Source organism: Pinus tabuliformis, chromosome Q, assembly GCF_031772625.1.
Source record: "Pinus tabuliformis cultivar Carrire ecotype Pingquan chromosome Q, CPIR1, whole genome shotgun sequence".
Lineage (NCBI taxonomy): Eukaryota > Viridiplantae > Streptophyta > Pinopsida > Pinales > Pinaceae > Pinus > Pinus tabuliformis.
The window spans coordinates 1,279,597,715-1,279,623,150 of NC_142296.1; positions in this window are offsets into that span (position 1 = coordinate 1,279,597,715).

Below are 25,436 nucleotides of genomic sequence, written 5' to 3' on the forward strand. Positions count from 1 at the left end.
TGGATTCGACCCCTGATGAATAGCACAGTGGTTTGGAGGTCTATATCATGTGTTTTTTTAGTCATTTATAAGGGTTGGACTCTTGTGGATGCATTGAGCATTATTGTACATCACTTCTGCAGTTTGGCAAGGAAATAAACCAAGGTTTTGCAGCCTTTTGTGGGATTCTAGTGGTAATGTGCTTTAACATTGTGTTCCTCTTAGTTATTCAGTGATATTATGTTTATGTATGCCATTATCTCTCTCTTCTGCATAACTAAATCAATCAAGTTTGAAAAGGTAGAATTCATTGGTATTTCAGTGCTCTACCTTGGGGTTTGTTTAGTTCTATATGTTTTCTACTATTTGAAGAGGACTCATGACACTCACATGCCCTCTCCATCTCATCATCATTCTTTGAACTCACCATTACATTAATTTTAAAGTGCTAAGACACTTGCCTACCTCACCCCACAGAAACCTCTGCAAATCTATGTTCATTTCCCGGACCCAAAGCTGCCTTCCCCATTTGATCCAGCAACCCAACCATTAAATTCAAACAAATTCCTTTAACAAGCATACCTAGCCTAAAATTAGCTTTTATATCAGTCATCTCAAGCCTTCCTTGATAAATTTTCATTGAGATTGATAAGGAGAGAGCCCTCTCCCGACCTAGTAGGGTTAGCTACCAGGTTAAGTGTGATTTGATGTTACCCTAGACCTGCCTTTCTCAGCTTGAGGTATATTTAGGCCCTAACAGGTTGTTCAATGTTAAGTTATGGTATGTTATATGCTTATAACATTTTACTTCTTTTTCTTATTATATTCCACCGATTAGCAATCACATGTACATAAAGTAAAGTGCAGATAGAACATTAAACGATCGACAGAAAACAAGCCAAGACAAGAGACACAAGATGTGGCGGCTAGCCAGGGACAAACCCCACAATGTGTGGGGAAACCCTTTGGTCAAATCTTCTTTTATCTTCAATAATTCAGCAGAGAGAAATAGTACAATAAATCTGATTCATATCAGCAGTAGCAAACCCTAGATTAGTAGCATCAACATTAGCGGCTTCATTATCAAACTAGGGCAGACGATATCTCACAAACCGACAGTCGGATTGACTTCATTCCACCACCAAAAGTTTCGGCTTCCAAAGGAGGTTCAGATGAACCTACAGTGTAGTTCAGATGAGGAGATCTTCTAGGCCATGCAAGTCAATCTTTGCTTCTGCAGTTGCAACTTCAATTTCAGCAGTTTCCGGCTTCAAACTAGGGTAGTCGATATCTTGCAAACCGTTCGTCGGATTGACTTCATTCCACCACCAAAAGTTGCGGCTTTCAGAGGAGGTTCAGATGAAACTATAGTGCAATTCCAAAGAAGAGATCTTCTAGGCCACGCAAGTCAATCTTTACTTTTGCAGTTGCAGCTTCAAATTCAACAGCTTCCGGCTTCACATGTGTGAGAGAGAGAGACCCATTTCAGCGCAGTAGAGAAGAGACTCATATCTGCGCAGTAGAGAGAGAGAGATGTGATGAGATGAGTGAGTCTAAATGAGGAAAAGTCCTCTTATATTTATACACAACGTTGGTGGGTGAATAGATGCGACTGTTGCGCTTCTGAGCCTACATGAGTTGTAGGTCGGCTTGATAATAATTCCATAATCAAAATAAATTCATATCTCCATGAATACTTATCGGAATAGGATGATCTTTATATCAATCCTACACCTCTCGATGAGAGGAATCTAATAAAAATATTATTAGCCATGAATAAGATGACCCACATGAAGTTTTTCCCTGGTTGCCAATTTTAACACTCCCTCTCAACCATGGAGAACTCCATCTGCAATCTGTCTATCGGTCGTTACTATTCATCCATCAAATGCACTGCCTTATACAGCCTGACCCTTGCCCTGATTTGCTCTATTTTTCCTATTCTGCTTTGTCTTGTTCTGCCCTGCACTAATTTGTACTGTTTTGTTCTGTTCTGCTCTGCTCTTGCATTGTTTTGTTCTACTCTGCTTTTGTCCGAATTATGAAGAAGAAGAAATGATCGAGGATGTATCATACTGACTCAACGTCAGTCTCAGAGTATGTACCACTGGTCCCAGACCAGTCTCAACCAACCCAAAGTCAGCATCATAGTGAGTACAACTCCAATGGTCCCAGACCAATATCATCCTCCACTGACTCAAAGTCAGTCTCAGAGTATGTACCACTGATCCCAGACCAGTCTCAACCGACTCGAAGTCAGCGTCATAGTATGGTACAACTCCTACCACTGGTCCCAGACCAGTATCATTGATCCCAGATCAATGGAGGTCATCCTAGCGTAGGGAGTACGGTAGTTACAACGATGCGTCCATCGGTACTACTATGGTCCCTAACCTCATTTCCCTGCTCATTTATCAGATGAGAGGTACTTCCCATGAGTCCCAGACTACATGGGTAGGATGCCTCGACAAGAGAACTAATCAATCTTGTCCTCACAGGAGAACACATCAATCCTGCTACAATTGCCATGGAGAACACATCAATCCAGGCCTCACAGGAGAACACATCAATCCTGCTACAATTGCCATGGAGAACACATCAATCCAGGCCTCACAGGAGAACACATCAATCCTGCTACAATTTCCATGGAGAACACATCAATCCAGGCTGCCATGGAGAACACATCAATCCAGGCCTCACAGGAGAACTAATCATCCTGCTACACAGGAGAGTGAATCATCCTGTTCCACAAGAGAGCAAATCATCTTGTCCCACAAGAGAGCGAATCATCTTGTTCCAGTGTGCACCACCAGGGGAGGGTGAGTCACCCTATGGTCATATGTTGCTCCAGTAGGAACCGCAAGCCCTTAGAGCTCCCAGAACTCAATGTATGCAACATGCAGGACCCTTGTACAAGGGTTTCTTGCCGACTCCAAGTCGTTTGGGAAAATCACAGATTAGATCTTTCCTCGGGGCTTTGACAAGGTGTATCAACCTGTACATCATCTTAATGTGATGGAGCTTCCATGCTCATCGACTTACCATATCCCAGATGATGTCTATCTGCTGGAGAAATTTACGAATATGGGATTCCTTAATAATCGAATCCCACCTCTGGTTATTAGTGGTATCCAATGTAAATCCAAACAGCTCACTGAAGGGCTTTCGCAACCAGACTACCTCACACGAGGTCATTCTAGCAACAATATATTCTGCTTCGGCGGTGCTCAAAGCCACCGACTTCTGCTTCCTGCTCATCCAGGATATCGAAGTAGATACCAAGGTGAAACAGCACCCGAAAGTGCTCTTACGGTCCACCACACTGCCTGCCCAAGTAGTCTTATATCTCCGGCAATGTATCTTAACCCATTGTACCACAAAGATATCTCAGAAGATTCTTGGCATCAATCCAGTGAGGCTCAACCAAATATGAGCTCACAATGCTAACTGCAAAACATATGTTCGGATGGAGGTTCACCAAGAACATCAATGTGAATGAGTTTATGAAACTCAGAGGCATTTCCCAAATCTGGTCCGACATCACTACCTTATAACTTCTAAAAGTTAAGATTCTCGAGGTAGTCACAGGCTTGCAGTCCATCATACCGAATCTTTCCAATATCTTTACCACATATTTTCCTTGAGATAGGAAAATTTCCCTTGGCTTCTGCCACACTTCAAGTCCTTGGTCCTTCATTTCAAATTCAGAAGCCATCTCCCTCTTACATTTGTGAATGAGAGGGTTTGCACCTGTTAGAAAGAGGTCATCCACATACAACACCAGTATGAGAGGCTTGTCATCTTCAACCGTAAAGTAAAGGTTAGGATCAGATTCACTCTTAGTGAATCCCAGCTTCATCAAGTAGCTATCGATCCTCTCATACCATGCTCGGGGTGCTTGCTTCAGACCATATAGAGCCCTCTTCAACCTGCATACATGAGATTTTCAATCATAAATCTCAAATCCTTCAGGTTGCTCCACATAGACCTCTTCTTTGATAGAACCATGCAAGAACGCGGTCTTAACATCCATCTGATGAAGGTTCCATCCTTGTGAAGCCACAAGGGCTATGATCAAGCGGATGGTTGTATATCTGGCAACGGGTGCAAATATCATAGTCTATACCTCCCTTCTGGGATAAACCACGAGCAACAAAATGAACCTTATACTTTTCCATACTTCCATTTGCTGCAAGCTTTATCTTGTAAAGCCATTTTGAAGTAACAACTGTCTTGTCCAGGGTCTGGGAACTACTTCCCAGACATCATTCTCCATAATAGACTCATATTCTATGGTCATATCATCCTTCCATAGTTAATGCTTGATGACATCTGAGAATGATGAAGGCTCATTTTGTACGATCGTGCTCATGATGGTCAGGTATCCCTGATACCTGTTAAGTTTCTTACTTTGATGGAAGGTTCCTCAGGGTGCAGCATGTCCTTTAGCATCATCATGTATCCCCCTAACCCATGAAGGCCTCTTCCTAGAAGAGGAAGGCTCATCTGTATGAGGATCAATCGGATCCATGGGTTCTTCTACATCAGGCATTGATTCATCATCCTTTTCTTTCGGTTCCCTGGTGTCGGCTTCTTGAGAGCTACTCAAAGTCAGCAGATTGTTCACCTTGCTAAAAGCCATATCTTCGTCAAAGGTGACATCATGACTAATTATGACTTCCCTTTGACCGGCTATATAGATTCTATAGCCTTTAGTATTTTCACCATAGCCCACGAAAATTCCCTTCTTTCCAAATGCTCCCAATTTATTTCTTTTCTCTTTCGGCACATGAAAGTATACAGGGCTTCCAAAATTTTTAAAATGAGAAACATTAGGTTTCTTACCGGTGAATTTTTCTTCAGGAGTCTTGGAACCCAATGCTTGATGAGGGCATCAATTTTGTACATATACGGCAGTGATTGTAGTTTCAGCCCATAGAAACTTTGGAAGTCTTTGATCATGTAGCATGGCCCGGACAACTTCCATCATTGTGTGGTTCTTCCTTCCTACCACACCATTCTTCTCAGGAGTATGTGGTGTAGTAGTCTCCCTCTTAATGCCAACCTTAGGTATGCCTGAGTAAACCAATTGTAATATATCGGAGGTCTTGCTTTGGCTTGAGGGGAATGGTCCCCTTTTGAGCTTTCCTTTGGCACATCCCGGACATACACCTTCTTTCTCTACTTGGAATTCGGACATCCCTGTTACCATCTATCTTACATCGGGTAGAGCTTTGAATGAAGGTGGGTAAACCTCTAATGCCAAAGTTCGGACTGAAGAGATGTGTCATAAGACATGACACCTAGCAAACTTCCATTGACTTGATATAATGAATCAACACTAAACCCAAGAGTAAAGGCATCTTTAACATTATTTTTCCATATACGTACCTTGCCATCGGTGAAGGTTACCTTGTAGCCTTTGTCTTCCACTGCCGAGATGGACACTAGGTTCTTTTTTTTTTTTTTTTTTTTTTTGAGGTCAGGTGCATTTAATACATCCTAGAATTTCTAGCCTTCTTGAATGCTTGTCCACTTCCTTGATTCCCAGCTCTCCTCTTACCTTTGCTGTTGAATTTGTCATTCCTTTGATTGCCATCAGAGGGATTTTGATCATCGTCCCAGTGTGAGTGCTTTCTATCAAGGCACTCCCTTGCATAGTGACCTGCTTTATCGCAGATGTAACATCGTCCTTTTCTTCCACCCTTAGGTCTAGCCTTTCCTTTTGATTTAGTCTCGGAATTATTTCTTTTCTTAGCATGAGAAGAAAAGGCAGCGGGAGGACCTTTAGGCATGGGCATTTCTTGCTCTTCTTCCCTTGTTCCTTCTTGAATGCATCTAGCCATTAATTCCTCGAAACCAGGAATTACATTATAGTTTAGAAGAGTAGTCCTGAACACGTACCATTCGGATGGTAATCCTCCGAGAGTTGTGAGTGCCATTTCTCTGTCAGTAATGGTTTCCCCAATAGATAGGAGATCGTTCTTGATCTTGGTGATTCTTAAGAAGTATGCTTGCATACTTTCATCTTTACCCTTCTTGATTTCCCTCAGCTTTTCTAAGAAAAAAAACTTGATTTGCATCATTAACTTTAAATAAACTCACCAGTCTATCATAGATTTCCTTGGAGGTGTCCAGTTCAGAGATGTAGGCCACCAAGCGCTTGTCGATAGAGTCCCAGATGATCTTCTTTGTTTTGACTTCTCCATTTTTCCATTTGTTCCAGGCAGCAGCAGATGCATTTGATGAAGGCTCAACAATATTGCCTCTTACATGGTCCAGCACTCCTTGATCTTCAAGGGTTAGATCAATAGACATCTTCCATCCGTGATAGTCAGCTTTCTTCAGCAGGAAAGAGTGTTGAGGACCCCATAATTCTTCTTGCCAATATTCTCTTTGATGATTGCTCTTGTTCTTGCTCGGGCTTTGTCTTCACCTCAGCTCTGATACCATGTTAAGTTATGGTATGTTCTATGCTTATAACAGTTTACTTCTTTTTCTTATTATATTCCACCAATTAACAATCACATGTACATAAAGTAAATTGCAGATAGAACATTAAACAATCGACATAAAACAAGCCAAGACAAGAGACACAAGATGTGGCAGCTAGCCAGGGACAAACCCCACAATGTGTGGGGAAACCCTTTGATCAAATCTTCTTTTATCTTCAATAATTCAGCAGAGAGAAATAGTACAATAAATCTGATTCATATCATTAGCATCAGCATTAGCGGCTTCATTATCAAACTAGGGCAGACGATATCTCACAAACCGACAGTCGGATTGACTTCATTCCACCACCAAAAGTTTCGACTTCCAAAGGAGGTTCAGATGAACCTACAGTGCAGTTCAATGAGGAGATCTTCTAGGCCACGCAATTCAATCTTTGCTTCTACAGTTGCAGCTTCAGTTTCAGCAGTTTCCGGCTTCAAACTAGGGCAGTCGATATCTTGCAAACCATTCGTCGGATTGACTTCATTCCACCACCAAAAGTTGCAGCTTTCAGAGGAGGTTCAGATGAACCTACAGCGCAGTTCCAAAGAGGAGATCTTCTATGCCACGCAAGTCAATCTTTACTTTTGCAGTTGCAGCTTCAAATTCAACAGCTTCCGGCTTCACATGTGTGAGAGAGAGAGAGCCATTTCAGCGCAGTAGAGAAGACACTCATATCTGCGCAGTAGAGAGAGAGAGATGTGATGAGATGAGTGAGTCTAAATGTGGAAAAATCCTCTTATATTTATACACAACGTTGGTGGGTGAATAGATGCGACTGTTGGACTTCTGAGCCTACATGAGTTGTAGGTCGGCTTGATAATAATTCCATATAAATTCATATCTCCATGAATACTTATCGGAATCGGATGATATTTATATCAATCCTACACCTCTCGACGAGAGGAATCTAATAAAAATTATTATTAGCCATGAATAAGATGACCCACATGAAGTTTTTCCCTGGTTTCCAATTTTAACATTCACTCTCGCGTTTGAAGGGTGTATGAAGGAATTGTGTTACACATTGCTTGAATCTTCCATCCACTCTTTCGAACAACATTTCATAGAGTCATGTCATGCTTTCGATTTCTAGGATCATAAAGCTCTTAATAAGAAAATTTTATAATTGTGAAAAGAACCTCATGAATCTATCCATAATTTTCATGACCGTTTCATGCATTACTAATTTTAATTTCCAGAACATGAAGTTGATTAGTCTTTCTTTGCAAAAATATTTCACTATATTGTTCACATTTCATAAAATCCACATGAGTTAGAATATTTTGAACCGCTCCAAACCTACCTTGGTGTTAGAGATTCTAAATCTAGGATGGACAAGGTTGTTGTTCCAAGTGACCCTTCATCCTATCGTCATCAAACAACTCCAGTTCCACAGGTTGAGGTAGGAGAAGTTAAAAATTCATTTGTTGATCTACCACCATATTTTCCCATCTCATATACTTATAATTGCAGTGTAGGTTTTGATTTTGAGTCTGATGGTTTTGATCAAAGCGTTACCTCCTCGTCCTCCATCCTTTTGTCCCTTTGATCCTCCAGATTTCGATGTGTTGTGTTCACCGCTTTTGAATCTCTCTTTTGATGTTCACAAGGATCAAGTTTTGTATGGGGTTGGTGGATAACAACCAACCTACAATATCATTTTCGATGAGTATGTGTGGGAGTTTGAAAAATAATGTCTGTTGAAGGATAACCTCGTTTGGTCCGCACCTCTTTTGCATTATCCTAAAATTTTTCACAATTATGTCACCTCTATTGAATCTTATGAAAATATAGTTTATGTGGATGTTACTACTCTTGATCATTCTCTGAACTCGTGGAATGCCAGTTTTTCATATGAATGAAAAGTGGAAAAATTTTATATGTTTGATCCTCCCAATCTCTCATCTTATCTTTCTGGAGACATAGAGGGTGAAATTTATCTTTATTCATCATCCCCTCTTAATGATTCAATAAATCATGAGGGTGCATCTATTTCTAATCCCGAACTTTCTAATCACATCTCTCATGATCTTTTCATTGATTCATTTGATCACAATTCTGATTTTTCCATTATTGATTTTTTTAAGCCACTGATATTTGATGATCCATCTTTTGATGTGTTATCACTCAGGTTGTCCCTTGGCTCCTTAAGGGATATGGCCGAGGTAACCACAAACCAATATTTGGACTGCAGGCCCTAGCCTACCTGCAATTAGAGAGGGCTCTCTCTTTATAATTTAGCTTTGTTGATGATGATTTTAGGCTAGTTATTGAGTTCAATGGGTTTTGTTTTGATTTTGGTGGGATGATTGATGCTTTCAAGTAGAGAGGCAGGGATAGCATGAAATTTTTAGAACCATTGGGCGTGGAGTCAAGGAGTAGGACTGCTGGTGCTTTTTCTTGGTCACAAGAAAGAAATATGGAGCAAGCTAGCTGCACATGAAACAATGATTCAAGCTTAAAAGGATGAAATCAGGGCTAGGAATGACAGGCAGTTAAGAATCTCTCGTTCTGCTTAACAGAGGGAAGGTGAATGAGCTCTATCTAGGAGCAGTGAAGAATCCCTAGATAACTGTCAAACATGAGTGAATTAGGGGAAATATGAGCCACAAGGAATTCATATTCATTACTAATCCAGATGAAAACATAAAGAAACAGCAGAAATTGAGCATAGAGGGAAATTAAACCAAGTCTAAACTATTCATTCTTTCTGCTATTTTAGATGGTGATACAGGTATGATAAAAACATATATGAAATTGAAACAGAGATAGGAAGCACTTATTGAGTCATGTTGCAGCACAAGAATTCCGTATTCTTCCTTCAACCATTAAACACACAACAAACAGTCATTCCTCCAAGCTTTTGAGTAGTCTTTGATTAAGTAAAACATTAAGTATATAGAGCGAGTCTCTCTTGGAGCTATACAACCAACCAACCCCTTAAACAGTGAATTAGGGTGGTTTTTATAAATAAAATATCTACAAAATCAGATCTTAGACAGATCAGTTGTAATAAGTGTCTTTAACCTAATATATGTCTGAAATAAATGCAAGAAAATATCTTTGAGCTGCGCTAGGGGCAACTGTATCAAAAAGGAATTAATGTGTTGCCTTTATGGCTCTGTGCTGATCACTTAGCCATAACTATTCTTTGGGTTTTGATCCATTACTGTTCGGTGGCTTTAAATGCTTTAACTGTGATGGGAGAGCCTTGATAGAGCTCCACCACTTTCTTTGACTTTGCTGGATGTCATTCAATGTTCACCTACATTGGGAATAAAGATTTTGATTAAAAACATTCAACTGATACTCTTTGCCACTTCCTCTGATACACTTTCACTGAACCCGGGCTCTTTAATGTCTTTTGAATGCTTTAAACTGTCTCATCGACCTTTCATGGTTGTTGTTTGACCCTCTGTTTCCTTTAGAAATTGTCTTTGCCCCTTTCTGAATCCTGCACGAAGAAATTCATGTCATTTTGCGACTTTCGGGACTGCTGGTGGCCGAGCCATGAAAGGGCTTTCCATTTCGGCCTATAATCGCGCATCAAAAACTGCCTCAGATTTCCTTTCTGGGCTCTCTTTGCTACGATTTGCACCCTTCATGCCTTTTGACGATGATGTTAGCATGATGTCAGTAGTGGGTCCTAGTACGACGGTGACATGGCAGGGTGATGTCATCAGGGTGACGTCAGCAGTACGGTAGGGTGACGTGGCGGTACAATGGCAGGAGGTGACAATGACGTGGCAGGGACATGGTGGCAGGAGGTGATGTCATGGGGGAGATGTGGCGCCGACGTCACTCAGGGGAGGGCGGTATCTGGTTTCAATCGCACCACTTTTGTGCGCAGGCAGTTTCGGAGGAGGGGGCTCCGCCACAGTCGGGAGGGCGACGCGTGGCGGGAGTACGACGAGAAAACCGCCCATCTCTCGGGCGCTAACCCTCGACAGCTTCGGAGATGAAAATACCCGCCCACCGTAGATCTTGGACGTGCCAGATCTAACGGCCGACGAGATAGTTAACACGGTAGAAGGATAAATACGGGGCCCGTGGCACTATTATTATTAGTTGTTTAATCCGGCGAGGGGGGAAACTTTAGGAAAGTGGATTTTTGGGTTGTATACAAGCGGGGTTAAATATTTACAAGCATGACCTTAGGATAAGGGCGGGAAATGAGTATTGTAGGGTTAGGACTTAGGGGAAATGGTTATTAGTGTGACCAGATGTCAGACTAACTCCAGGTTAGGACATGGAAGGGTTAGTAGGAGCCCCAAATGGACTACTATTTCCCGGACTTGATAAATATGGCTATAGTGCCAAAGGGAGGGGCTATTTAATATTTTTGGGGAGTTTTTATATATATTTTTTTGTACAAATAGGGGATAAGAAAATGATATAGGGAGCTAGATAATAGAGCTAGGAGTTAATATGAATTTGTGAGGTCAAGTGTAGGGGGTGGGGGGGCTAAGTTTGTGAGCTGAAGCTTAGACATAGGGAGTGAATGAACTGTGGAGACATGATTTTTACACAAGAAATGTGGCTTCTTTTCAGTGAAGAAAGTCAAAGCTTGACTTGGTGCTTTACAAAAATGAAGTGATAACAGGACTGGTTGGGCAGATCCCAAGGTCCTTAATGGGATGTTAGTGAGTGATGTGGGGAATAAGAAGAAGGGGGAGTTAGACATGTCTAGCTTGAGCTCCTCCAAAGGGGAATTGCCTTGCACTTGTGATCTGAGTAAATATAACATTTGAAAACATGAAATGGATCATACAACTTGATTCTGCAACCACAAAACTACTTACCCAGCCTACTTACCTAGCATTTTTTCTTCTTTTTTGCATGGGTGCACTTGGACTTGCAGACCCTGATTATCCTTTTTTCTTTTTACTGTCCTCCTATCTAAATCTACACTTATTTCATCCAAGGGCCCAGTTTAAGTAGTTGGGCTCCTTTGTTTCTCTACCTATCTACAAATCTGCCAAGATTAAACTATTTGGACAGATAATGATTCTCTATATTCTAAAACAAGAAATTGAAACCTAGGGAAGCCAAGATTAAGCTATTTGGACTTCCCTTAATAGAAAATTCTTCAAAAATGGTTTAACTCATCAAAATTTGGAATAGAGTAATGGCATTTAGACTGGCCACTTTCATGGCCTCTTCTGGAAATATGGAGCATTGCAGCATGCAAAGTATGACATATTTGGCATGTAAAAATGTCAATCATGAAAGACGAACACCTGTTGCAATAGGAGGCTAACAGTGGCTCCACTTGGGGATGGCTTTTCCTTGTGAAAAGCCAAGAACAGCATGTCAGACTGCCTTGATCTTCTATTGTTGCTGTGGACTGAAAAATTTCTTTGTGCTGGCTGCTAAAAGTGTGAAACTTTGAAATATGAGCAACCCTCTCCTCAACTGAAATATTGCGAAATACATAGCACTGCCTGCTTTCTTCTGCGTGCTTGATATTATATACAATGTTGCTTAGGCATTGTCCTTTAAATAGATCCAAGATATGGATCAAAACTGATGTATTTCCCTTAGCCTCTGGTCTAGAAACAGTTGCTGATGTGAAACTACAAAATGCTCCTTTCTTATTGATTCTGTTTGACTGAAGACTGCAAGCTGCAAACAGTTTCTTTTTACCATGAATTGTTGTGATATGACAACGCTACTCTTGCTATTTTGTTGAGATTAATGTAGAGACAGAGCCTTTTTACAAATGGAATACTTGCATTGGCTGTGTCTTCACAAACTTTGCTGCTGCTCCTCTAACAATCAGACTACTTATACAAAAAATAAAAACAAAGTGTTGATATATACAAATATCAATGTACAAAGAGATATATAGAGCTGCAGTGTATCCCTTAAAAGGGATCATGGTAATGTTTTAACATTTGGCCATTAACAGGGCCCTCTTCAGCAGTGCTGCCCTCTATAGATTTGAGGAAATATATGTTATTTCCCTAAACAGTAGAAATAACAAATGGCCCTTTCCATAAAAAATAAAATTTTGCATGTTTGCCCTTGTCTTCTCTTCATGAATCCCACATTAGAACTTTGTTGCCAACACATAAATCTTCAACCTTAGCTCTCTTATCAAACAAATTTTTGAGCTTCTCTTGCAAAATTTGAGCTTTGTTATAGACTTGCTCTCTAGTTTGATGAAGATGAATGGTCTGATTGATTCTTCGTTGAATGTCATTAGATTCTGCCTAGATTTCTTATAACAGTTTGATAGTAGGGATGCCCAAGGATGAAGGAAATCTGGCCTCCATGCCATACACCAGCTCATAAGGGCTCATCCTAATGGATTTCTTTGTTGAAAGTATGTCTGCCCATAGGGCATTTGTGAGCTTTCTATGCCAGTTATTTTTGTTTTCTTCTAAGATCTTCTTGATAATATTAATCAGGCTCTTGTTATATGACTCAGCCAAGCCATTACCTTGAGGGTAATAGGTTGTGGAATGGCCCAAGGTGATGTGAAATTTATGGCAAAAATTGATCATCTTTTTGGATTTGAAGGCAGCAGTGTTGTCAGTAATGATCTTCTCAGGGCAGCCAAATCTAGAAAGGATATTGCACTCAAGGAATTGGATAATGATGGAATCATTGGCCTGTCTACATGGGATGGCTTCAATCCATTTAGTGAAATAGTCAGTGGCTTTTAAAATCCACTTGTGCTGGCCTGAGTAAGAGGGGTGGATTTCTTCAATGAAGTCAAGACCCCATTGTTGAAAAGGTTTCTCGGTTGAGATGGACTTAAGGGGCAAGGGTAATAGCTTTATTTTGCCCTCAAAGACTTGGCATTTATGACATGAGATAGCAAACTTCTTTACATTTGCAAATAAAGAGGGACAATAGAAACTAGCCCTTAAAATTTTATCAGCAGTGGACTTCCAATATAGATGTCCTCCACATCCCCCTGCATGGAATTCTTTCATGACATTGTTAGTTTCATTCATGGTTAAATAGTTAAGCAATATGACTTCATGATTTTTCCAAAATAAAGCACCATCTATGACACAAAACTTTGAAGCTTTCATTTTTAAAAATCTTTTCTTGGTTCTGGACAATCCTGGTGGAGCAAACAGGTTTAACAATACAAAACATATATCAGCATACCATGGAGATTGCAAAATGGTTCCATTGATCTGTGGAGTCGCCAGCTCCAGTTCATTGTCCAGTTGGTTAATGTCTAAGGCTTGAAAGTTTGTTTCGAACATCAGTTTGGCTAAACCTTGTCCCTTTATGAGCTTGGTTGGTTTTATTTCTATGTCATACTCAAGGATGTTAGCAATCCACTTGCCTCTTTTGCCCTCTAACCCCTCTTGGGTTAATATGTATTTTACAACAACATTTGGGACATAGGCAATCACATGTGAATATAAAATGTAAACTCGGAAATCTTTGATTGCTTTGACAAGTGCATAGGCCTGCTTCTCAATGATTTGGTACTTTAACGGGGCATCTCTTAAGGCTCAGATGAAAAATGCAATTGGCTTTTCAGCTCCTTGATCATCCTTTTGCAAAGGGACAACTGCTATGGTGTGCTCAGATGCAAAAGAAAAAATGATAAAGTCTTTGTCAAATTGTGGACTTGTGAGGACTAGAGCTTGGGTTAAGGCAGATTTGATACTCTCAAAGGCTTGTTTGGTTTCAAGAGACCACTTTACCTTGGCATCCTTTTTTAACATGTTGCGTAACAGTCTTATCAGCTCAGCTAGATTTGGGATAAATCTCCTTAGGAAATTGATCTTTCCAAGGAAAGCTTGCAACTATTTTATGTTTCTTGGATATGGGATTTGCAAAATGGCTTGGATCCTTTCCAGATCTATTCTAATACCATCTTTTGAGATGATATGGCCAAGCAGTTTGCCTTCTTCAAGGCCAAAGAGAGACCTCTTGGGGTTCAAGGAAATGCCATATCTCCTACATGTCATGAATATTTTCCTCAAATGTTTTAGGTGCTCTTGATCAGATTTGGAGAAAGGGGTTAAGTCATTGAGGTAGACAACTAGGAAATCATGTATTTCCTTGGCAAATGCAATATCCATTGCTCTTTGAAAGGTAGCACCAGCGTTTTTAAGTCCAAAAGGCATCTTCACATACTTAAATGTTCCCCACGGTGTGGTAAAGGCTGTCTTCTCTTGGTCATCCAGGTGAAGCAGTATTTGATTAAAACCTGAAAATCCATCTAGCCAAGAGATTCTAGATGACCCCACTACTCTTTGTAGAATGTGATCCATTTTTGGCAAGGGGTAGTGGTCTTTTAGGGAGACTTGGTTTAAATTTCTTAGGTCTACACATCGCCTAATCTTACCTGTCTTTTTTCTTATGGGAACAAGATTGGATATCCATTCAGAGAATCTAATGGGTGCTATTATGCCTGCTTCAAACATTCATTTCACTTCCCTTTCAATCAAAGGGAGAAGCATAGGATTGATTCTCCTCAGTTTCTGTTTGAAGGGCTTTTGGTTTGGTTTTAAGGGAATGGTGTGTTGGATTACTGAGGTGTCATAGGACTTCAAGTCCTCATAACTCCAAGAAAATACATCTTGGAATTCTTTGAACAAATCAACATATTTGGGTTTTTGATCGGGTGGCAAAGATTGAGATAGTTTGATCATTTTGGGCTTGTCTGCTGCCCCAATGTTGTGTTCTTCTATAGCAGTGTTTAGGGGTTGTATTTTTGGCTTTTTAGGAACATCATTAGCATCAAACATATCTTCTAATGGAGTGAGGCCAACAGGGAGAAAGTTATCTTTTAGATCAACGACCTCAGCCTCTGTTTCTGCTATTTCCTCCAAATGCATCTGTTTCAGCTCTTCTATGTTTGCATTGTCAAAAACAGTTGGGTTTAGCATTTGTTTGGTTGTTACAGCTGTTACAGCCTGCTGATTTTCATTTGTTTGCTGTTGTTCATCCGTCATAGCATCCATGTCAATGTTAATATTTGAAAACGCATGCTCAAGAGTGAGGAAATTGTTGATCTGGGCATCATTTTCGAACACTTGCCAATCCTTAACATTATTTGGGATAGCAGGCCTATGTTTTATCTCAGCAATAAAATGGTGATTTGGCTCAAAGGGAATCTTGCATGTACTAGCAAAAGTGGCTAGGCTGTGTGCATGAATGTTATGATCTATTGAAATCTTGGCAAGCTTGGATTCAGTGAATGCATTGAGTATATTAGTGGCAGCAGTCCTATAGGCCCTCATTCTATTGTCATTGGTAACAAAGTTGCCTTTCATTTGTTGTATGATTAAATCAGAGTCACCTAGAATGGATACTTTTGCAGCTCCTAGAGCTTCGAGCAGTTTAAGGCCTAAAAGGAGAGCCTCATACTCTGCCATGTTATTGGTGCATTTGAAATTTAGTCTGTAGGCATGGACTTCTGCATGATTATTATGAGTATTATGAATCCATACACCTGCCCCTGCTCCTAACTTGTTAACAGAGCCATCAAACTCTAAATACCATGTGATTTCTTGCTTGTGGTTAGTATCAAGAGTTTCAGTCACTTTAGGATTGGGCAGATTTGAAATTTCTGTTTGGGGAGGTTCTTCTTGTATGCTGGTTGCCTTGATTGTTTTGACAGTTTCATTAGTATGGGCAACCGATTCTTCATTGATGTGTGTGTCCAATTCTAAAGCCAACGACTTATCATCAGTGGGAGGATTTGTTTTATCATTAAATAAAATAAAAGAATCCATATCAGAATGGATTGAGTGAATAGGAAAATTTTGAGGCTTGTCCTCACTATTTACCACATACTTCATCAGTGTTTCTCTATATAGTCTCTTTGGTTGCCCAAAGACAGATATAGTGGCATAAGAGAGGTCTAATTAGAGGGATCCTTGGAGTTTTGCTCCCCAAGATCTTGACAATAGCATGCCATACTTTGGTGGAATGTCAGCAACCACCACATCCATGAGGATTGTCTTGTTGGGATATTGGACTAAGGAGACACACAAGTCTTTGATGAGGCCTAAACACTTGACTTGACTTGAGTCAAAGGAGAATAGATCTTTGTAGGGTCTTGTAACATCAAGGTTTAGCTTTTCCATTACAGCTTTGGGCATAAGATTGTGTGAGGCGCCTGAGTCAAACATAGCATTGTGCAAGACTTTGTCATGTATATGTAAACTGACATAAAAGAGTAAGACAAATCCATATGTTGATTTTCCATTAACTTCTGGACCGAAGAGCAGTTCAGGGGTATCATCTAGAACATTCACATCATCCTTGACTTCTGGCATTTGAAGTGATCTTTGAATTTTTTGCCTATACACATCATGTTTGGCAAGTTCAGATAAAGGGATGGATATCTTCAGTTTACCTATTTCTGCCTCTAAGTTAAATGGTTTCTCCAATGGAGTCTTTGTGTTGGCAGTAGCAGATTTCTCTTTTTTAAGTGTATTCTCTGTGTTTTCCTCTTGATTATCAGAGTTGTGGTGAATGATATCTTGCGGTACTTCTGTTTTTGGAAGGCTTTTAGGAATGTTGTTCAAATCTTCTTTTAAGGAAAAAGGTGGCAGAGGCTGATCATTAGAGGGCTGCATACTCGTGACATCCTCTACAGTCACTTGATGCGGGTTTGGGACAGTTATATCAGCAGTTTCTATGAGGGCAGCCTTATCTTTGATCTTCTTCGGCTGCTTGGTATCATTTGGTTTAATCTTTTCGGGCACATCTATGGTTCTTGTCCTCAGCTTATATTGTTTGTGGACCTCATACACAGCAGTATCATAGCCTTGTTTAAAATCAAAAGACTCACCAGATTTAGTTTGAAATTGATTAAAGTCATGCTCATCTTGGTCTTGTTGAGTTAGGAAAATTTGTTGCTCAGCCTTGGAATCCACCAAGTTCATGTGAGTATCCTCTGTGGGCTCACTAGATGTAGATGCTTCAGCATAATTTTCATGAAAAGGGGGCCTTACATCATGGTCTGGGCTAGACCTACCAGCATTTGTGTTCTGAGTTTTCCTGAAATTTGGGTTCCTTATGGTATTAGGTTGTTGTCCATCCCATGATGATTTCCTCTCAACACTCTCTACTCTGTCTCCCAGCCTGTGCATGCCACTGATAATAGCATCCAGTTTTTGATCTAAGGCTGAGGGTTCCTCTTTAAAGGTGGTTCTTCTCTCGGTTCTAGCTCTATTTCTTTTGGCAATTAGATTTGCCTCTATGCTAACAACAACATTTTGCATGTCTACAAAGGGTTTGAGGAGCCCTTTCCCTTAACTGATAAGCCATGTCAGTATCAAAACCATCAAGGAATTTACACAAAGCAAGATCAGGTGGAGGTCTTAAGTTCTGTGGTATTACATTATAAACATTATTGAATGTTGCACAATAGTCCAAGATAGACTCTTGAGGGCCTCTTTTGATGGTGTCATATTCAGATAATATGTGCAAGGGGTCTTCCTTTTTCCCCCATCTGTTGATAAATGACTGGTATAAGGCTTTTGGGTCTGCTATGGAATTGGCTGTGAGTGCTCTAAACCAAGTCCTGACATCACCTATCAAGCTTTGGACAAAAATTTTCATTCTCACGCTATCATCATCTATCTCATAGTTCTCAAAATAGTCTTGCATTTTCATGGTATGCTGAAGGGCTGTGCAAGAACTAGTTCCGTCAAAATATGTGATTTTAGTTTGGTAATGCTGAGGCATAGCCCATGGATTAGCAGGTAATTGCAGGGGTGCATATCTATTAGCCATGTTTACAGGGATAAGTGGAACAACAGGAACAGCTGGAACAACTGTAACAACAATGGTGGTGGGAGTATGTGCAGTGAATGGAGGTGTGGAAGGAGTGCTTTGAGAGGTGGATGATGAACAAGGGGAAGTGGGGATTGACTGAAATAAAACTTTGACCAGGGTTGGAACACAGCTTGGCTGAACCGTTTCAGGGCTAAAATCAACAAAATATTCTCTTTTCTCTAGCTTCCTAAGGTTCCTTGGGATTAAATTTGGATTTTCAAAAATAACTTGGGGGTTTGGGTCTAGAGTTGAACTTGTATAACGTGAATTCCTTTTGGGAGCCAAATTCTAAATTTGTTTTGGTGTTTTCTATGAATGTTTTTAGAATTAGCAAGGGACTAATCAAATTTAGGAATAGCTATCTATAGCTTAAAACTAGCATGAAGATTGACTGAAGCAACATTTGTTTACTCCTGTAAATGCAAAGCAAGAACAGTTTCAAAGGCTTCCTGGCTGACATTCAGGCTTCATCTGTAGTTTTAAGGAATATGCAGCAATTGGAAAATTCATTGTTTGTCCCCAGTGGAGTCACCATTATGTTATCACTCAGGTTGTCCCTTGGCTCCTTAAGGGATACGGCCGAGGTAACCACAAACCAATCTTTGGACTGCAAGCCCTAGTCTACCTGCAATCAGAGAGGGCTCTCTCTTTACAATTTAGCTTTGTTGATGATTATTTTAGGCTAGTTATTGAGTTCAATGGGTTTTGTTTTGATTTTGGTGGGATGATTGATGCTTTCAGGTAGAGAGTCAGGGATAGCATGAAAGTTTTAGAACCATTGGGCATGGAGTCAAGGAGTAGGACTACTGGTGCGTTTTCTTGGTCACAAGAAAGAAATATGGAGCAAGATAGTTGCACATGAAACAATGATTCAAGCTTAAAAGGATGGAATGAGGGCTAGGAATGAGAGGTAGTTAAGAATCTCTCGTTCTGCTTAACAGAGGGAAGGTGAATGAGCTCTATCTAGGAGCAGTGAAGAATCCCTAGATAACTGTCAAACATGAGTGAATTAGGGGAAATATGAGCCATAGGGAATTCATATTCATTACTAATCCAATGAAAACATAAAGAAACAAAAGAAATTGAGCATAGAGGGAAATTAAACCAAGTCTAAACTATTCATTCTTTCTGCTATTTTAGATGGTGATGCAGGTATGATAAAAAATATATATGAAATTGGAACAGAGATAGGAAGCACTTATTGAGTCATGTTGCAGCATAAGAATTCCATATTCTTCCTTCAACCATTAAACACACAGCAAACAGTCATTCCTCCAAGCTTTTGAGTAGTCTTTGATTAAGTAAAACATTAAGTATACAGAGCGAGTCTCTCTTGGAGCTATACAACCAACCAACCCCTTAAACAGTGAATTAGGGTGGTTTTATAAGTAAAATATCTACAAAATCAGATCTCAGATAGATCTGCTGTAATAAGTGTCTTTAACCTAACATATGTCTGAAATAAATGCAAGAAAATATCTTCGAGCTGCGCTAGGGGCAGCTGTATCAAAAAGGAATTAATGTGTTGCCTTTATGGCTCTGTGCTGATCACTTAGCCATAACTATGCTTTTGGTTTTGATCCATTTCTGTTCGGTGGCTTTAAATGCTTTAACTGTGATGGGAGAGCCTTGATAGAGCTCCACCGCTTTCTTTGACTTTGTTGGATGCCATTCAACATTCACCTGCATTGGGAATAAAGATTTTGATTAAAAACATTCAACTGATACTCTTTGCCGCTTCCTCTGATACACTTTTACTGAACCTGGGCTCTTTAATGTCTTATGAATGCTTTAAACTGTCCCATCGACATTTTATGGCTACTGTTTGGCCCTCTGTTGCCTTTAGAAACTGTCTTTGCCCCTTTCTGAATCCTGTGCAAAGAAATTCATGTCATTTTGTGACTTTCAGGACTGTTGGTGGCCGAGCCATGAAAGGGCTTTCCATTTCGGCCTATTTCTCTTAGCGATGCACGATTAGCGCTAAGCGCTAATCGTGCATCAAAAAATGCCTCAGATTTCCATTTCGGGCTCTCGTTGCTGCGATTTGCGCCCTTCGCGCCTTTTGACGATGACGTTAGCATGATGTCAGCGGTGGGCCCTAGTACGGTGGCGATGTGGCAGGGTGATGTCAGCAGTATGGTCGGGTGATGTGGCAGTACGATGGCAGGAGGTGAAAATGGCGTGGCAGGGACACGGTGGCAGGAGGTGACGTCATGGGGGAGATGTGGTGCCGACGTCACTCAGGGGAGGGCGGTATCTGGTTTCAGGCGCACCGCTTTTGTGCGCAGGTGGTTTCGGAGGAGGGGGCTCCACCACAACCGGGAGGGCGACGCGTGGCGGGAGTACGACGGGAAAACCGCCCATCTCCCGGGCGCTAACCCTCGACATCTTCGGAGATGAAAAGACCCGCCCACCATAGATCTTGGGTGCTCCAGATCTGACGGTCGACGGGACAGTTAACGCGGAGGAAGGATAAATATGGGGCCCGCAGCGCTATTATTATTAATTGTTTAATCCGGGGGGGGGGGGGGAGTTTAGGAAAGTGGGTTTTTGGGTTGTATACAAGCGGGGTTAAATATTTACAAGCATGACCTTAGGATAAGGGCGGGAAATGAGTATTGTAGGGTTAGGACTTAGGGGAAATGGTTATTAGTGTGACCAGATGTCAGACTAACTCCAGGTTAGGACATGGAAGGGTTAGTAGGAGCCCCAGATGGACTACTATTTCCCGGACTTGATAAATATGGCTATAGTGCCAAAGGGAGGGGCTATTTAATATTTTTGGGGAGTTTTTATATACATATTTTTTTTGTACAAATAGGGGATAAGGAAATGATATAGGGAGCTAGATAATAGAGTTAGGAGTTAATATGAATTTGTGAGGTGAAGTGTAGGGGGGAGGCTAAGTTTGTGAGCTGAAACTTAGACATAGGGAGTGAATGAACTGTGGAGACATGATTTTTACACAAGAAATGTGGCTTCTTTTCAGTGAAGAAAGTCAAAGCTTGACTTGGTGCTTTACAAAAATGAAGTGATAACAGGACTGGTTGGGCAGATCCCAAGGTCCTTAATGGGATGTTAGTGAGTGATGTGGGGAATAAGAAGAAGGGGGAGTTAGACATGTCCAGCTTGAGCTCCTCCAAAGGGGAATTGCCTTGCACTTGTGATCTGAGTAAATATAACATTTGAAAACATGAAATGGATCATACAACTTGATTCTGCAACCACAAAACTACTTACCCAGCCTACTTACCTAGCATTTTTTCTTCTTTTTTGCATGGGTGCACTTGGACTTGCAGACCCTGATTATCCTTTTTTCTTTTTGTTGTCCTCCTATCTAAATCTACACTTATTTCTTCCAAGGGCCCAGATTAAGCAGTTGGGCTCCTTTGTTTCTCTACCTATCTACAAATCTGCCAAGATTAAACTGTTTGGACAGATAATGATTCTCTATATTCTAAAACAAGAAATTGAAACCTAGGGAAGCCAAGATTAAGCTGTTTGGACTTCCCTTAATAGAAAATTCTTCAAAAATGGTTTAACTCATCAAAATTTGGAATAGAGTAATGGCATTTAGACTAGCCACTTTCATGGCCTCTTCTGGAAATATGGAGCATTGCATCATGCAAAGTATGCCATATTTGGCATGTAAAAATGTCAATCATGAAAGATGAACACCTGTTGGAATAGGAGGCTAACATGATGAATTGGAATCTCCACAAGTTGTTGAGGCACTTCAACCCAAGCTAATGGTTATGTTAGGTTCTCATACTCTTGAGGTATGTTCCACTTCTGATCAAGAATATGTTGAATCTTAAAAAGCTCATCATCACTCTGTTGTACATGTTGAAAATCAATCTATTTTACAACTTTCACATCCTCCATCCGTGTCACACAATCCTATCACTCAATCATTGGAGGAGTCATACATAACAAGCATTAATGCAAAGTAAAAGAAAAGTTCTCTTCATGTTTAATTGTTTTCCAGTTCAAAATTTTCTTCATGTATGTCTTCGACTTGCAACGGATTTGAGCACCATGGTACATCCATAGAGTGTCTTTCATGCAATTTTTTTTTTTTTTGGTGGGTCCTTTCAAACTTCAAACATTTTGGTTTGTATTGTATTATCTTTCTTTTTTGTTGGTATACTTGAATATCTTTCTTTACATGCATTCCCTTGCCTACATAGGTCAGCCAATGTGTCAGTGGTTACATTGGATGTATGGCTTTACGTAAGTTTTTCCTATGATTTGTTTAGGTTAGGAGTAGGACCAATTTTTCTTTTCTTTGTTGTTTCCTTTGATTTTTGTTACATTTTTTTTCTTTCACTTGGCTTCTTTCCTTTTTTTTGTTTTCTCTTTAGTTATAGTTTAGATTCTGCATGAGACTATGTTGGCTTCTCAGAAAAGCTCGATGAAATCCAAGATGAAGTTTTACTGCTATACAGGTTTGGTTTTCTATCTATTCCCTCCCTTTATGTGAATCTTGTATTTCTTCTAGTAGATGATACTTTGATGGAAAATATGTTCCTTTCATAGAAATTCATGGTGAAATCATGATGTTTTCACTTTTAACTAGTACCACCAGTACTCTAATTGTTCTTCTATTTTCAGTTAATCCTTGTCAACTAAGTTGACTAGAGTAAGAACAAGGGGAAAACCTTAACAAGTATATCAAAGGTATATATAAACATCCTTCTATGAAGGGAAAGCCTCTTCTTCTCTCAATAAGTCGGGACCCCTCTTCAGCCCCATGAAATAAATAAGTGCTTATGCATAGTTCTTTAAACAAATAAAAAAAATGAAATAAAGAAATAAAGGCAGAAGATGACAAAGGTTTCCTACGCAGAGAGGTGAAGTAATTAACTCCATCAGGGTACTATCCAAGTACATTGGGAGCGGAGAAATTCTTGTGTTCCTGAAGTGACTCCGCTAAGGTATTGTCTAGGCCTCCTGGCATTAGAGAAACACCTGAGATGAAAACTAAGAATCTGACAATCTATTTCACTTGTGCATTTATATAATCCTCATCCCCAATCGTACTAACTCAGTCTGACTTGGCTTGGTATGTGTGTTGCCAATGAAAAGAATGGCAAGGACTACATATTTGACTCAAGCTAAGTGAAGAAGTTGTGATAATCAATGAACTGAGCAATACTTCTAGAAGAGTTAGACTTGCTTTGCATGAGAGAAGATCCATATAGAGAATTGGAGTTCTACCAGTGTGTCACCTGTGTTGTAGCAGCTACAATCACCCCCCAAAAAATTTCCTATGCTTCAATTTCACAATCTCCCTTCTTATCCATAGGAGCTCATCTTTCATTGATATTGGTATTCATGATTCAACTTAGATATATACTATCATTTTTTCTTTTGTTTTCTCACTTAATTGATTCTTCTAAGTCACAAGTTGATCTCCCAACTTGGTCTCACAACAATTATGGGCTTGCCTCCAGAAATTGTGCAATCCTTGATGTTTCTGGGAGAACTGGTATTCTTAAAGAATGCTAGCCCTCTAGGTTTGGCAGCTACCCTAGAAACAATAGTTTAAAGCAATTCAATGGTTTCTTCTATGTTTAACAGATAAGAGAAAGATAATGGAACCAACCTGGAACTTCCACTTAATCCCTTGCTTGATTTCTCTCCCCTTTGACAAATCCTGCAACTACTCCTCATACATAACACTCTTGGAGAGTACCTGCACAAGTACAGCAACAAAGAACCGTCAAAGCATCGTGATCTATTACAACATAAACATTACAGAATCATATATATAATGAACAAATGATAACATTCACAATTGCGCAATCATATGGAAGAAAACTTGAAGAGCTTTATTAATAGAGGGGAGAATTACAACCCAATTGTCTAATCTAGCATCATCCTCCCAACTTCAATCCTTCTTCACCTCATGAAATAGCAAGATCACTCCAACAATACAATGTTCTTTCCTCAATTACAAACTATCAGCACTTCCTTGCAATTTACAACATTCCAGCGTCTAGATCTCTTAGATGAGGGATCCATTTATAAATGTTTGCAAGGGTGTGAGTCATCCATGGGGTTTTATTAGTGTCATTCCACTTGTTACAATGGGTTCCATAAGAGAAGGGATTGGATTTTCTTAGATCCCTTATTCATCCTTGGGAAAATTCAGAGAGGCAAGTGGCATAGGAGAAGTTTCTAGACGATTCCATGAGCAACCACCTAGCAAACTGTCCTGGAAATTTATCCATCCTCGCCCATCACATCCTATAGAAGGCCTAAATAGTATGGATTGCACCTTGGTAGTGTACCACTCAGTATGAATCACACTTTGACAGTGGAGCAGTCAGTATGGTTCAATTTAGGCAATTTCTGGATGGTTTCTTAGATGGAACTTTTGGGGAATGATGTATTCAGATGACTATGTTCCTTTAGGGTATGAAACAACTATTTTATGGGTTGATGAGCCCTAATACATCGACATATAAGTTTGGGGTTGATGTGCCCAAATATGTCTATAAAAGTTTCCCCCTAAAGCATGAGGTCGTAAATATTCATGTCGGGTGAAATGCTTTATCATGAGGATATGAAGTTTTGAACTGGAAGGTGACCTACATAAGTTACAATACAATACATCATCATAATATAATTTTCATGATCTAGCTGAGGGAGGCATTCCCATCCTCAGCTTCATAAATTTCATTTCATGTACATAGATCAGATAGTCGTCTGCAGATACAGACTGGTGATTCTTCAGATATAGAGTCATCATCCATGATTAGGATGAGAAGAGCCTTTGTACATTTGATGTTTTTATATCCCTAAATATATTGCAGCCCGAATGGATGAAACTAGATCCGGGGTCTTCAAACTTGTTCAATCTTCACCCGATGTACAAGTCAAACTATGTGAAGAGATGTTCTGAAGTCGAACATGGAAAGACATCGCCTGATTACTAGCCAATGATGCAAGCTGTTAACAAATGCGAGAGGAATCACCGATAATGATAATGATCCTAAAAATACTATAGTACAACTCACGTGGTGTGAATACATGATCTGATGTCTAACACCATGCAAAATCTTTCGATTGAAGGCCATTGATGTCAACCTGCCGCCGGAAGTGAGAAACTTGCCATTGATATATGCAAGCTTCAAAGCACTGAAAGGGTTGTTTCTAAGTCAACTTCTTGGATAATGAGCTGA